Raw genomic sequence first — 12,630 nt, forward strand, 5'->3', positions numbered from 1 at the left:
GAGTAGGGAGGGAGGGAAACCCAGAGGGCAGCCTGCCTGGCTTGGGGCCAAAGGAGTGGAGTCCTGGGGGGAGGGGGAGCTCAGAAATGAGAACAGAGTTGGGGAGGGGGTTGAAAGCAGGGACCCCGTACCACTGGAAAGAGCCCTCTCGGGAATAGTGTCTGTCTTGGTACTTGTCCTGGACTGGGGGACTGTGAGCTCTGTTTAGAGTGTCGTGACCAACATTAAAAAACAAACATTAGGGGCTCCTGGGTGGCTTAGTCGGTTAAGCGTCCGACTTTCGCTTAGGTCATGATCTCGCGGTTCGTGGGTTCGAGCCCCGCGTCGGGCTCTGTGCTGACTGCCGGCTCGGAGCCTGGAGCCTGTTTCAGTCTCTGTATCTCCCTCTCTCTCTGACCTTCCTCTGCTCACGCTCTCTCTCTCTCTCTCTCTCTCTCTCTCTCTCTGTCTCTCCTAGAAATAAATAAAAATATTTAAAAAAACCATTAATTCATTCAATAAATAATTACCGAACGCCTATCCCATGCCTGGCTCCGGTGGGAACAGCACGCATTCCGCGGGGCAGAGGAATGATCTGCAAGTAAATGAATAAATTCAAACAAACCAGGTCGTGTACAAGACAGGACTCACAAGCTGTGCGGCTGTGACTTCTGACCTCCGGGTGGCTGTCGCTGGAGGCCTTCCTTCCACCCCTTTGTCTACAAGTTTCTTCTTTTTTTTTTTAATTTTTTTTTTTTTTCTGAGACAGAGAGAGAGAGGCAGCGTGAGCAGGGGAGGGTCAGAGAGAGAGGGAGACACAGAATCTGAAGCAGCTCCAGGCTCTGAGCTGGCAGTCAGGACAGAGCCTGACGCGGGGCTCAAACCCACGAACCGTGAGACCATGACCTGAGCCAAAGTTGGATGCTTAACCGACTGAGCCACCCAGGCGCCCCTGTCTACCAGTTTATTCTGTCACGTCCTCGTTCCTTCCTCTTTTCCTTTTATTTACTTATTTTTTTAATTAATTGTTTTTTTGAGAGAGAGACAGCGTGAGAGGGTGAGGGGCAGAGAGCAAGGGAGAGAGAGAGAATCCCAAGCAGGCTCCGCGCTGTCAGCACAGAACCCAATGCAGGGCTTGAACCCACAAACTGCGAGATCATGATCTGAGCCAAAAAAAGAGTCAGATGCTTAACCAACTGAGCCGCCCGGGTGCCCCTCTTTTATTTATTAAAAAAAAATTTTTTTTAATGTGGGGCGCCCGGGTGGCTCAGTCAGCTAAGCATCCGACCTTGGCTCAGGCCATGATCTCGTGGTTCGTGGGTTCAAGCCCCACATCATACTCTGTGCTGACGGCTCAGAGTGTGGAGCCTGCTTCAGATTCTGTGTCTCTCTCTCTGCCCCTCCCCTGCTCAGGCTTTGTGTCTCAAAGATCAACAAGTGTTTAAAAAACGTAAAAAAGTTTTTTTTTTTTAATATTAGAGAGAGAGCGCAGGTGGGGGAGGAAAGAGAGAGAGAGAGAGAGAGAGAATCCCAAACAGGCTCCACACTCAGTGCAGAGACTGATATAGGGATTGATCCCATAACCCTGGGATCATGACCTGAGCTGAAATCAAGAATTGGATGCTCAACTGACTGAGCCCCCCATCCCCACCCGGCGCCCTGCTCAGAACTGCCTTCAAATCTCTGTCGCGCCGGCTCTCTGGCTGTGTGACCCTGGGCAGCAAACACAACCAGTGAGCACCTCGGTTTCCTGTCTCATAACCCTTGTCCCAGGCCTGACACACAGCTGGCCCTGGGGTCCCCAGAAGGGCCTAGAATGCCAAGGGGGCCTGTCCAGGAGCCTGGGCTGCTGGGAGCTGGGCCCAGCCTCTGGCCTCCCCTCCAACCCCCGCCCCCACCGCCGTCCCAAGTCAGGGGCTGGCACGGGGAAGCTGGATGGGAAATAAATGCAAAAACTGGGTTCTGGGGACACCCGGGTCACACTGCCACGACAGCCTCATCTAGCTAAGGTAGCCTGGGTGACTGATGGACACAGCAGAGGGTGGAGACAGTTCAGCAGAGTTGTGGGCCCGAGAGGGCCTTTGAGACCTCCCTGCACTTCTGAGTCACTGGCTGGAAAGACTCCAGGGGCCACTCCTCACCCGAGCGCCTCAAAGAACAGCCAGCTGAGTGGGCCGTGTCTGGGGGGGGGGACCCAGCTTTCAGTCCCACCCCGTCCCTCCCTTCTCACCCATTCCTCTGCCTGCAGGGACCCCGCCCCTTTGCCCTCATGCTGGGCTCCCCCAAGGGTCCCCCAGCCCCGGGGGGGGGGGCTCCCAGGTGTTCAGACCCTCCACCCGGTAAGGTTCAGTAGGTGTTTAGGCGGCGGAGGCGGCAGAGGAAAAACAATGACCAAAGAATCAATTTATATCCCAGAAAGCCGCCCACAAGCTGTGGTTTTGAATACTTAGCCTCTCGGGTGCTCAGTTCCTCCTCTTTTAAATAGAGCCAGCTGGGGGGTCGTGAGGCNCGCCCCATGGCAGGACTGAGGTTTGATGGGTTGGGATGGGGCTTGAAAGAGTCCAGAGTCCAAACCTCAGATTCATGGGAAATGCTCTCCCCCCCCCCCCCGGNATCAAGTCCTCGAGCCCTTGAGCCAACTGCACGCATTCGTGTCCTGTCCTGCTCAGTGCTGCGCGGGCTGGGAACCCGCACCATGGAGGGGGCCAGCGGGGGCCCGCAGGGATCTGAGCCCTGGTCTGGGGGACTCGACTCTGCTGTTCTTCCTCTTGTGCCAGCCGGAGGCAAGCAGGCTGTGCACCTGGGGGGCGGGGGGTTGCGGGCGAGGAGTGCAGGTCAGGGAGCCCATCATAGGGGGCTGGCCGTCACCTGTCTCCCTCTCCGACAGCCTGTGACTATACATGGCTGCCCCCACCCCCGCCCCCGGGCCCTGGCATGGGTCTGGCCATGGAAGGTGGCCAGGGAGGACCGGAAAAGACCAAGGAAAGAACAGCTCCCTGTATGAGTGCGGCTAAAATACCCAGACTTCTCCCAGCCCTGGGGCCCATCTCAGAAGAAAAGGGCTGAGTACGAACCTGACCATCTCTTCTGGATCTGAGCTCGGCCTTCAGTGCTCCTGGGCCTTGGTTTCTCCATCGAGAAGTGTCCACACACCTCGCCTTGCAGTGCTTTTGACAAGATGGAATTTAACAGAACTGTGTGAGGGTATAAGGACCCTAATGTGATGAGCCCTCCAGCCCCCACACACTTTCCCCCTCACCCCTGAAACTGTGCCAGAGGCAGTTGCACCAAACGAAGGAGTGAGGAGGAAAGCACCTGAAGGTGGCAAGCAGGGACCTGGTGCTGGTAAGGAGACCCAAGAAAAGTTCCTACCAATGAATCAGGCCATCCGGCCTCGGGCAGGAAAACGTGACTCCCGGTTCACATCATCGTATCTGCGGTGGCCTTCTGAGGTTCACAGCGTTACCCCGTTCAGCACTGAAGGAAACTGAAGCGGAGGTGAGGAGGCTGGTGGAGGTGAGGAGTCTGGTTCAGCCCCCACAGTTTGTCTGGGGCCAACATAGACCTGGCGCAGAATCTAGAAAATTCTGGGCAGGGGCGCCTGGCTAAGCCAGTTAAGCACCCGACTTCGGCTCTGGTCACAATCTTGAGGTCTGTGGGTTCGAGCCCCGTGTCGGGCTCTGTGCTGACAGCTCACAGCCTGGAGCTGCTTCAGATTCTGTGTCTCCCTCTCTCTCTGCCCCTCCCCCACTTATCCTCGCTCTCTCTCTCTCTCAAAAATAAATACACATTTAAAAAAAAAGAAAGAAGGGGCGCCTGGGTGGCTTAGTCGGTTAAGCGTCCGACTTTCGCTTAGGTTATGATCTCGCTGTTCGTGGGTTCGAGCCCCGCGTCGGGCTCTCTGCTGACTGCCAGCTCAGAGCCTGGATCCTGTTTCAGTCTGTGACTCCCTCTCTCTCTGACCCTCCTCTGCTCACGCTGTCTCTCTCTCTCCTAGAAATAAATAAAAAAAAAATATTTAAAAATAAATAAACAAATAAAATTAAAAAATTTAAAAAAAGAAAGAAAATTCTGGGCAGATGCTCTTAGTTACACGCTCCTGAATGGGCTGTGCTGGGTCTCATTTCTGTCTCCCACCCTGAACCTCCAGCCCCATCCCCCACAAAAGACCCACATATCAGAAGGGGATTCAGGCCCCTAAGCCTTTTGCTGGACACTTGTCCCCATTTTCAGCCTCCCCTCCAGATCCTGAGTCCCCTGAGGGCAGGGCTTTTGACACCCTGTGTCCTTCCCAGAGTCACGCTGCTCCCTGGAGAGGCCATGGGGAGGTTTGGGCATGAATGGATGACCTTGAAATTGGGAATTGGAGGCACTTGAGTTCAAATTGTTTATTTTTTTAAATTGCAGTATGACTTGGGGCCTGTTGCTGAGCCTCAAGGAAGTCAGCTTCCTCATCTGTGAAATGGGCTCACAATACAAACTTCACCAGATTGCACTGGAGAAAGAAAACAAACCCTCACAGGCCAAACGCAGGCGGCTGAGGGGTCAGCCTCCAACCCCCAGCGGGCTCCGAGCCCAGGCCTCCTCCGGCCAGGACCATTGGCTCACTGAGTGCTCAGCCTAGTCCTTGATGGACTTGGCTAGCAGCTCCCTCCTTGGCTAGCAGCTCCCTCCTTGGCTAGCAGCTCCCTCCTTCCGAGACAAAGAGCCAGGCCAAACGTCTGTGCTTCAACTCTCCAGCCTTCATACCTCTGCTCACACTATTCCTTCCACTCTGAGTGTCCTTTAGTGAAATAACCGGGGTCATAGATGTTTTGAGATATTTTCCAGGCTGACCTCTAGGCTCCATTTCTGTGTGTTCCCAGTGCTGGTGCCCGAGAAGGTGGGGCTCCCCGCTCCCCACTCCCCTGTGCGTGATCAAAGGCTTGACTGCTGGCCAATATCTTTTATTTTGATTTCATTTGCGTTTCTTTCATTATTACTGGGGAAATGGTAACACATTCACTTTTTCAGAAAAGAGGACCAGACGGCAGAACTTTTAAGTAAAAAGAAACTATTTCTCTATGAAAGAAAAATTCCCAGGAAGCTATGGTCTTCTGGGGTCTTCCTCCTCTTACTTTTCGCGGCTGGAGCAGAGGCATTTATTTTTTTATTTTTTTAAAATGTTTTTATTTATTTCTGAGAGAGAGACAGCATGAGCAGGGGAGGGTCAGAGAGAGAGGGAGACACAGAATCAGAAGCAGGCTCCAGGCTCTGAGCTGGCAGCACAGAGCCCGACGCGGGGCTCGAACCCACGAACTGTTAGATCACGACCTGAGCTGAAGTCGGACACTTAACCGACTGAGCCACCCAGGTGCCCCTGGAGCAGAGGTATTTAGACAGCTATGGTCAGCATTCGAGAGACAGGAAAAGCCGCAAGCCAGGAAAGAGAAACAGGGTCCCACTCAGGTGCCCCACATCACCTGCCTGCCTTCATTTTCCTCCTCCGTAAAATGGGAACAGCAGTGTTTGTCTCCTAGGTTGTCGTGAGGACAGAAAGGGATGGTGAAGGGACATTGCCTCATTTGTAAATCAGAGATCTATGGAGGGTCCGCCATGTGGGGTGCAGGGGAGGGAAAGTGAACGCGGCCCCTGCCCTCTCGGAGCTTACAGACCACAGGAAGCCAGACTGGGAGAGGTCCTTCGAAGGGGGCCCCCCTCCCCAGAGCAGAGGTGTGGACAGCAGCCGCCCTGACACCACGGGCCAGCCCATCCTTGTGGACTGTGGGCGTGTGAGCTGTAGAACCTGCCGTTATTGTTCTGAAAAAATGTGCTCTCACACCGATAAACTCAGCTGTCAGAAGGGATGTTATTTCTGGGTGAAAGGAGATTCTGCAGAACGGGGCTCCTTCCTGCCTGCAGCCACGCGGGCCCGGTCCCTCTCGCCAGACCTGACTTGAGTGATAACCTGAGGCCTTGAACCTGCTCCTGGCAGGGAACCGCGGTGGCTGTCGCTGCAGGATGCCCACGGCCTGCCGCTCGGGGGCCCCCACAATGCTTCAGGCGCAGATATCACCCTCTCTCTGACCCCAGATTCCTGGAATTGTCTGCTGCAGCGGGTCCTGGTCTCCATCCCCCTGACAGGTTGCATGAGATTAGGTTATTTTGGTCACTGGGGGCCATTTGGATTTTTGGCCCGAGCACGTGTCTATTAAACCGTGGTGGCACGGAGTTGAGTGGCCTGGCTGGCTGAGCCTCCGTAATCTGCTCTGAGATGCACCGGTTTCTGTTTTCAATTGTGATACTACCCCTGTCGCCCGCGAAGGGGGCCCCTCCAGGTCCCCCCACGGGCTCCGCTCATCAAGTGCTCCTGGCAGCCGGGAAGCTGGGTCTTGATTAGAATCCTCGGTCTTGGCTATTTTAAGTCTGACGCATTGTGCTGTATTTTCTTTAATTTTATTTTGTAGTGTCAAAGTTTTAATTCACATACCGGAAAGCGCACAAATCTTAGGCGTTCGGCTGGATGCATGTTTACATAGGTACGCGCCCCGAGAGCCCCGTTTGTACTGCCCCAGAAAGTTCGCTCACACCCTTTCCCAGCCAGTGCCCACCCCACCTCGAGACCTAGCCCAGTGTCTCACCTCTATTACCATAGATGAGTTTTGCCTGTTCTTGAACTTCACCCAAGTGGAATTGTGCAGTATGTTCTCTCTTATGTCTGGCTCCTTACACTCATTATAATGTCTATTAAAAAGTTAGTGTTTTGGGGCGCCTGAGTGGCTCCGTCGGTTGAGTGTTGGACTCTGGATTTTGGCTCAGGTCATGATCTCATGGTTGGTGGGATCAAGCCCTGCGTCGGGCTCTGTGCTAACAGCTTGCAGCCTGCTTAGGATTCTCTCTCTCTTGCTCTCAAAATAAATAAACATTTAAAAAGTTATTGTTTTATGGCCAGAAACATAATACATCTTCATTGGAAAACTTGCAAATAATGTGCAAGAGGAGGAAAAAAACCATTTGATAATATCCGACCTATTAGCTACTCTTGACCTTCTAGTGTGTTCCTTACAGACCTTCCAAAGCATATGAAAACTATTTTTCCTTTTTTTTTTTTATGATGAAAGCATTTATATTTAGATTTGGCCAGCTGGACTCAGTTTAGACGATCTCAATTTTGCTGGCAACATTCAAAGCATCCTAGTCGGGACCTAGTGAAACGTATGCTGTCTTCTCGCCATCGGGCCTGATCAGGGTGTTGACCTTGGACACGTCAGTGCTGGAGAGCTTCTTCACAGCCTGTTTGATCGGCTGCCTGTTGGCCTTGACATCCATGATGAACACAGTGTATTTCTTCTGTTTTCTTCACGGCTGACTCTGTAGTCAGGGAGAACTTGACGATGGCATAGTGCTCAAGCTGGTTTCTCCGGGGGGGCTCTTTCGAGGATATGTGGGCTGCCCCAGGGGATGCGCAGTGCCTTGGGCCATGGGAACACAGGTGACGTGCAGATCTTTTTTTTTTATGACTGTGGACACCTCTCAGCACCACTTTCTTGGCCTTCAAAGCCTTTGCTTGGGCTTCCGCTTTGGGAGGGGCAGGACTTCCTCCTGCGCCTTGGGTGCCATCTTAGTGAAAGGGGAAAAGTATTTTTCTTTTAGAACATGCTTGCCTCAGTCAGCACAGCAAAGGTCTGGTGTCTCCGTATCAGCACCTGCAGAGTCACCTCCAGCCTCCCATGGCCGCAAAGCACAGAGTCGATCACCGCCGGGTGATGGAGCCTGGGGTGGTCTCTCCTACTTAGTTTTCTCTTGCTTCTCTCCCGCTCCCGGGACAACGTGCCTCCTAAGCACAGAACCCCTATCCGTCTGCACACAACCTCCCGGTGCGGGCTGGGCACCCGTGTGAGTGAACGGAACAGGCTTGCACACATCTGTGGCGACTGGTTTAACTATGTTGGCAAGAGCATTGTTAAAACTCGGATTGTTGGCCTCAAAGAATGCACACTCTTATGTTTTTTTTTTAAATCAAGATTTTTAAAAATGTTTATTTACTTTTGAAAGAGAGAGAGCGAGTGCACAAGCAGGGGAGGGGCAGAAANAAATCAAGATTTTTAAAAATGTTTATTTACTTTTGTGTTTTTTTTTTTAAATGTTTTATTTATTTTAGGAGAGAGAGAGAGACAGCGTGAGCAGGGAAGGGTCAGAGAGAGAGGGAGTCACAGGCTGAAAAAGGCTCCAGGCTCTGAGCTGGCAGTCAGCACAGAGCCCGACGCGGGGCTCGAACCCACGAACCGCGAGATCATGACCCAAGCGAAAGTCGAACGCTTAACCGACTAAGCCACCCAGGCGCCCCAAAAATGTTTATTTACTTTTGAAAGAGAGAGAGCGAGTGCACAAGCAGGGGAGGGGCAGAAAGAGAGGGGGACAGAGGATCCAAAGCGGGCTCTGCACGGACAGAGCGAGATCATGACCTGAGCTGAAGTCGGCCGCTCCGCTGGGGGAGCCACCCGGGGGGCCCCACATTCTTGAGTGGTTTTGTTCTAGATTGTCAAATTACCTCCTGGAAAGGTCGGTTTAATCGCGTGTTCATTCTGACTTTTAGTGAACACCTGCTCTGTGCCCCAATGTCCCAGGCACTATGATTACAGACGTGAGCGGTCCTGTCCTCATGGGGTCCCCGTACCCCACAAACTGGGGAAGGCCAAGGCCACGTTCCCCCTGCCCACCCTCACTCACCTCGTGCTTTTGAAATATTTCCATTGAATGAGAAGCAAGATCTCACCAATTTTTAAAAATGTGTTTTTAGTTTTGAGACAGAGAGAGAGGGACAGAGAACAAATGGGGGAGGGGCATAGAGAGAGCAAGAGCTAGAGTGAGAGAGAGAGAGAGAGAGAGAGAGAGAAACAGAATCTGAAGAGGCTCCCTGTTGACAGCAGAGAGCCTGACGTGGAGCTTGAACTCACCAACCGGGAGATCATGACCTGAGCCAAAGTCAGACACTTGACCAATTGACCCACCCAGGAGCCCCTCATCAATTTTTTTAAAATGCATTTATTTATGGGGCGCCTGGGTGGCTTAGTCGGTTAAGCGTCTGACTTTTGCTTAGGGCTCAGGTCATGATCTCGCGGTTCGTGGGTTCGAGCCCCGCGTCGGGCTCTGTGCTGACTGCCAGCTCANAAATAAATAAAATGTATTTATTTTGAGAGGTGGGGGAGGGGCAGAGAGAGAGAGGGCAAGAGAGTCCCAAGCAGGCTCTGGGATGGCACCACAGAGCCAGACTCAGGGCTTAAGCCCACGAACCGTGAGATATGACCTGAGCCGAAACCAAGAGTCGAAGGCTCAACTGACTGAGCCACCCAGGCGCCCCGAAAGCCCACTCTATGTTAAGCTCTGTTCTAGGCTCTGAGGATATGGCAGTGAAAACAGGGAAAAGGGAAGGTGAAGACCTCTGTCCCTGTGAAGCTTCTATGCCAGTTAGGGGAGACGTTACCATAAACAAAATTAAGGACTATAGTACCTGTAAGAGGTCATAAATGCAGGACAGAGTCATAAAGAACTCTAGGGAGCCACGGGTTGCAGGGTCAGGTGGCAGTGTCAGGGAATGCCTTGCTCATCCAATGACATCTGAGCCAAGATTTAAGGAGACCAGAGGACAAGGCTGCAGATTCTAATGGAAGAGCAATCCAGGCAGAGGAAGTGCAAAGGTCCTGAGGCAGCCGTGAACCTGTGTTTGAGGAATTGCTAGGAGGCCAGTGTGGCTGGAATGAAATGAGCAATGAGATGAGTAGTTGAAAATGAGGCCAAGGGGCACCCGGGTGGCTCAGTCAGTTAAGCATCTGACTTCGGCTCAGGTCATGATTTCACAGTTCGTGGGTTCGAGCCCCGTGTCGGGCTCTGTGCTGTCAGTACCAAGCCCGCTTTGGATTTGCTGTCCCCTCTCTCTCTGCCCCTTCCCTGCTCATTTTATTCTTAAAAATAAATAAACATTGAAAAACAATGAAAAAGAGAATAAGGCCAAAAAGGTAAAATTGGGCTGGCTTAGGTAGGGCCTTGAGAACTTTGGCCTTTACTCTGTAAGACAGAGAGCCCTGGGAAGATATGCCAACGATACTCAATCTGAGGATGCACCGGAGGGCGGGGCACGAATAAGGGGCCGGCTTCCCCCAGAGTGAGTGACTCAAGGGAGCAGAGCAGGAGAGAGCTTTCCTGTTAGCCTCTGGCTTTGGAAATCCTCTAGCGTCATGTCTGCCGCATTCTAGTCATTAGCAGTCAGTCCCGGGAGAGGGGAGCCTGGCTGGCTCTGTGGGTGGAGCAGGCGACTCCTGGGATCAGGAGTTCCAGCCCCGTGTTGGGTGTAGAGTTNNGGGGGGGGCGGGGGGGGGAAGGGAGAAAGAAAGACAGGAGTCCCCGCGCCTGGCCCCCATTCAAGGAGTGGCAGGGGGAAGAGAAAGAACCATCGAGGACAGCTCTGAGGTCTGTGCCCTGAGCACCGGGAAGGACCGGGCTGCCATCAGCTGCGGGGGGACGTCGGCCGAGACCTGCGGGTGCGGGTGTGGGAGCAGATGACTTAGCGCGGCTAACTCGCCTTTTTTCAGACACCTTTGTCCCAGCTCTTGGTGGCGCTATGGTCGTGCCTGGTGCCGCGGCGTCCCTCCGAGGCCAGAGGCTCTGGAGCCGGCAGTGGGTGCCCACGCCGGGGCCTCACTCTCAGGGCCCCTGGTTGAGCTGAGCTCACGTGAGGCTGGCACGGGCTGGGGAGCCGTGCGGCCCGGTGACTTTGGGCAGCGTCGCAGGCCCTGGGCTCTGCCCGTTTCCGGGGGTTTGTCACAAATCGGGGACCCTGGGAGGCCTCCGGGCAGATGGACTTCTATGTATTCACAGCTGTGAGGGGGCCACCGCCGGAGCCCTGGGGAGACCTGAGGGGGAGCTATGCTCTCTGGGCTTCCAAGACATTATTCAAGCAGCTAAGAAGCGGCCTTGATGTTCAAAAATAATCTTACTACCGTTGACTCTTGTCCCCTAAGGCCTCTCTAGGGGACTTCTCTATAGCGAAGTATCTGGCTCTGGGCTCCGGGCACCCGGGACCCTTCCCCACCTCCACCTTCCCTCAGTCCCCAGCTGAAGACTCACAGATGCCTAGTTCTGGCCATTGACCTTGACCTCAGTCATTCCTGAAGCTTCCCGGAATTCCCAGAGAAGCCAAGTGCCATGGGCTGTCACACAGCCCGGACTCCAGATTCGTGTGCCCTGGGGTCCCCACGGAGGCATGGTTACACACCCCTACCATGGGCCGGAGAGACTCTGCCTGCACCTGCCTGGCAGCCACCCCGGGCTGGGCTGGCCTGTGGTGTGGGGGGGAATGTCTCTCAACCCAGTGCCCAGAGGCTCAGCCCTCCCCCACCCCGGACCACCGTGCCACTAGGCTCCAAGGCCCACCAACCCCCAGAGGTTTCTGGAGAATGCGCCCCACCCCCCCCACTCCACAGACAGCATGTGAATATGCACACAAGTAGCCTCCCCAACCCTGGCTTAAAGAAGAGGGAGGAAGTGTTAGCTGCCATGGAAACTACCGTAACAGGTGGCTCGAGGGGGAGAAGTGATGTAAGGACCGAGGGAGGAAACTGACTCAAAACAGACAAGCCCCAAGGTGCTCCTCCTCATGCATCTGCTTGCTCAGCGGGTACTGACCGAGCACCCACCATCTGAGCCCTGAACACACCAAGCCTGGCTTGCTCTCGGCGGGGAGCGGGGAGTCAGACAATAGACAAGTACATCTGTAAACAAACACGCAAGACAGCAGAAGGTGGTGTGGAAGAAGACGGAGAAAAACAGGTAACAAGGGACGCAGTAGCCCCACCAGCTGCGGAGTGACCTGGGAAGTAGTGACGGTCTCTTCCGGCCCCGGCTGCCGTCCTCACAACAGCCCTGGGAGCTGGCCGTCGCTGTCACCCGCTTCCTGCAAAGTGAGAGAAAAGGCTCAGATGCATCAGGCGGCGTTGCAGCTCACATACCTGGGAAGGGGGCCCCCACCTCTCATCCCACTGCACCTCTCTGTCCTACAGCTCAGCGGGCCTCTCTGAGCCTCAGTCTCCTGGCCTGTAAAATGGGAATTTCATGAGGTTCCCCAAGGGCTTCACAAGAGGTCCATCCATAGAGGGCCTCACTAGCTGTGCACCACAGTACAGTACGGGCCAGACGCGCAAAGCAAAGTCAAGGGATGCGCTGCTGGCCAGCTTCAGGGGGAGGGGCCCCTGGGTCTTTCTACTAGTTGGCTGGAGGCTGGGATGCGCCCCATTCAAGAGCCCTGGCCACTGTCGGAGACCCCAGGCTTCATCAGCTCTCCAGTAACATTTCATGTGACTGTCAGGTCCAGTTCCTGAAGATCGGGTCCCTCTTCCACTCAAAGCAACCCCCAGGGCTCCCCAGTACCCACAGGACAGGAGGGCCAAGCCCATCTTTCCCTTTTGGTTGAAGTCCAGCCCCTTCCCCTAGCTCTCAAATCCAATCCTTCAAAGACCTCTTCCTCCAGGAAGACTTTCCTGATATGTTTGAGTCCTCTTTAAGGAGCCTGACTCAGTTTTCCCCCTCCTGAGGCCCAGGGCTTTCTGCCTGAGCTCCATTATATGCTTCTGTCCTGGGTTTATCTCACTTGGTGCTACAGATTTGCCATTGTCTTTG

Source organism: Crocuta crocuta, unplaced genomic scaffold, assembly GCF_008692635.1.
Source record: "Crocuta crocuta isolate KB4526 unplaced genomic scaffold, BGI_CrCroc_1.0 scaffold143, whole genome shotgun sequence".
Lineage (NCBI taxonomy): Eukaryota > Metazoa > Chordata > Mammalia > Carnivora > Hyaenidae > Crocuta > Crocuta crocuta.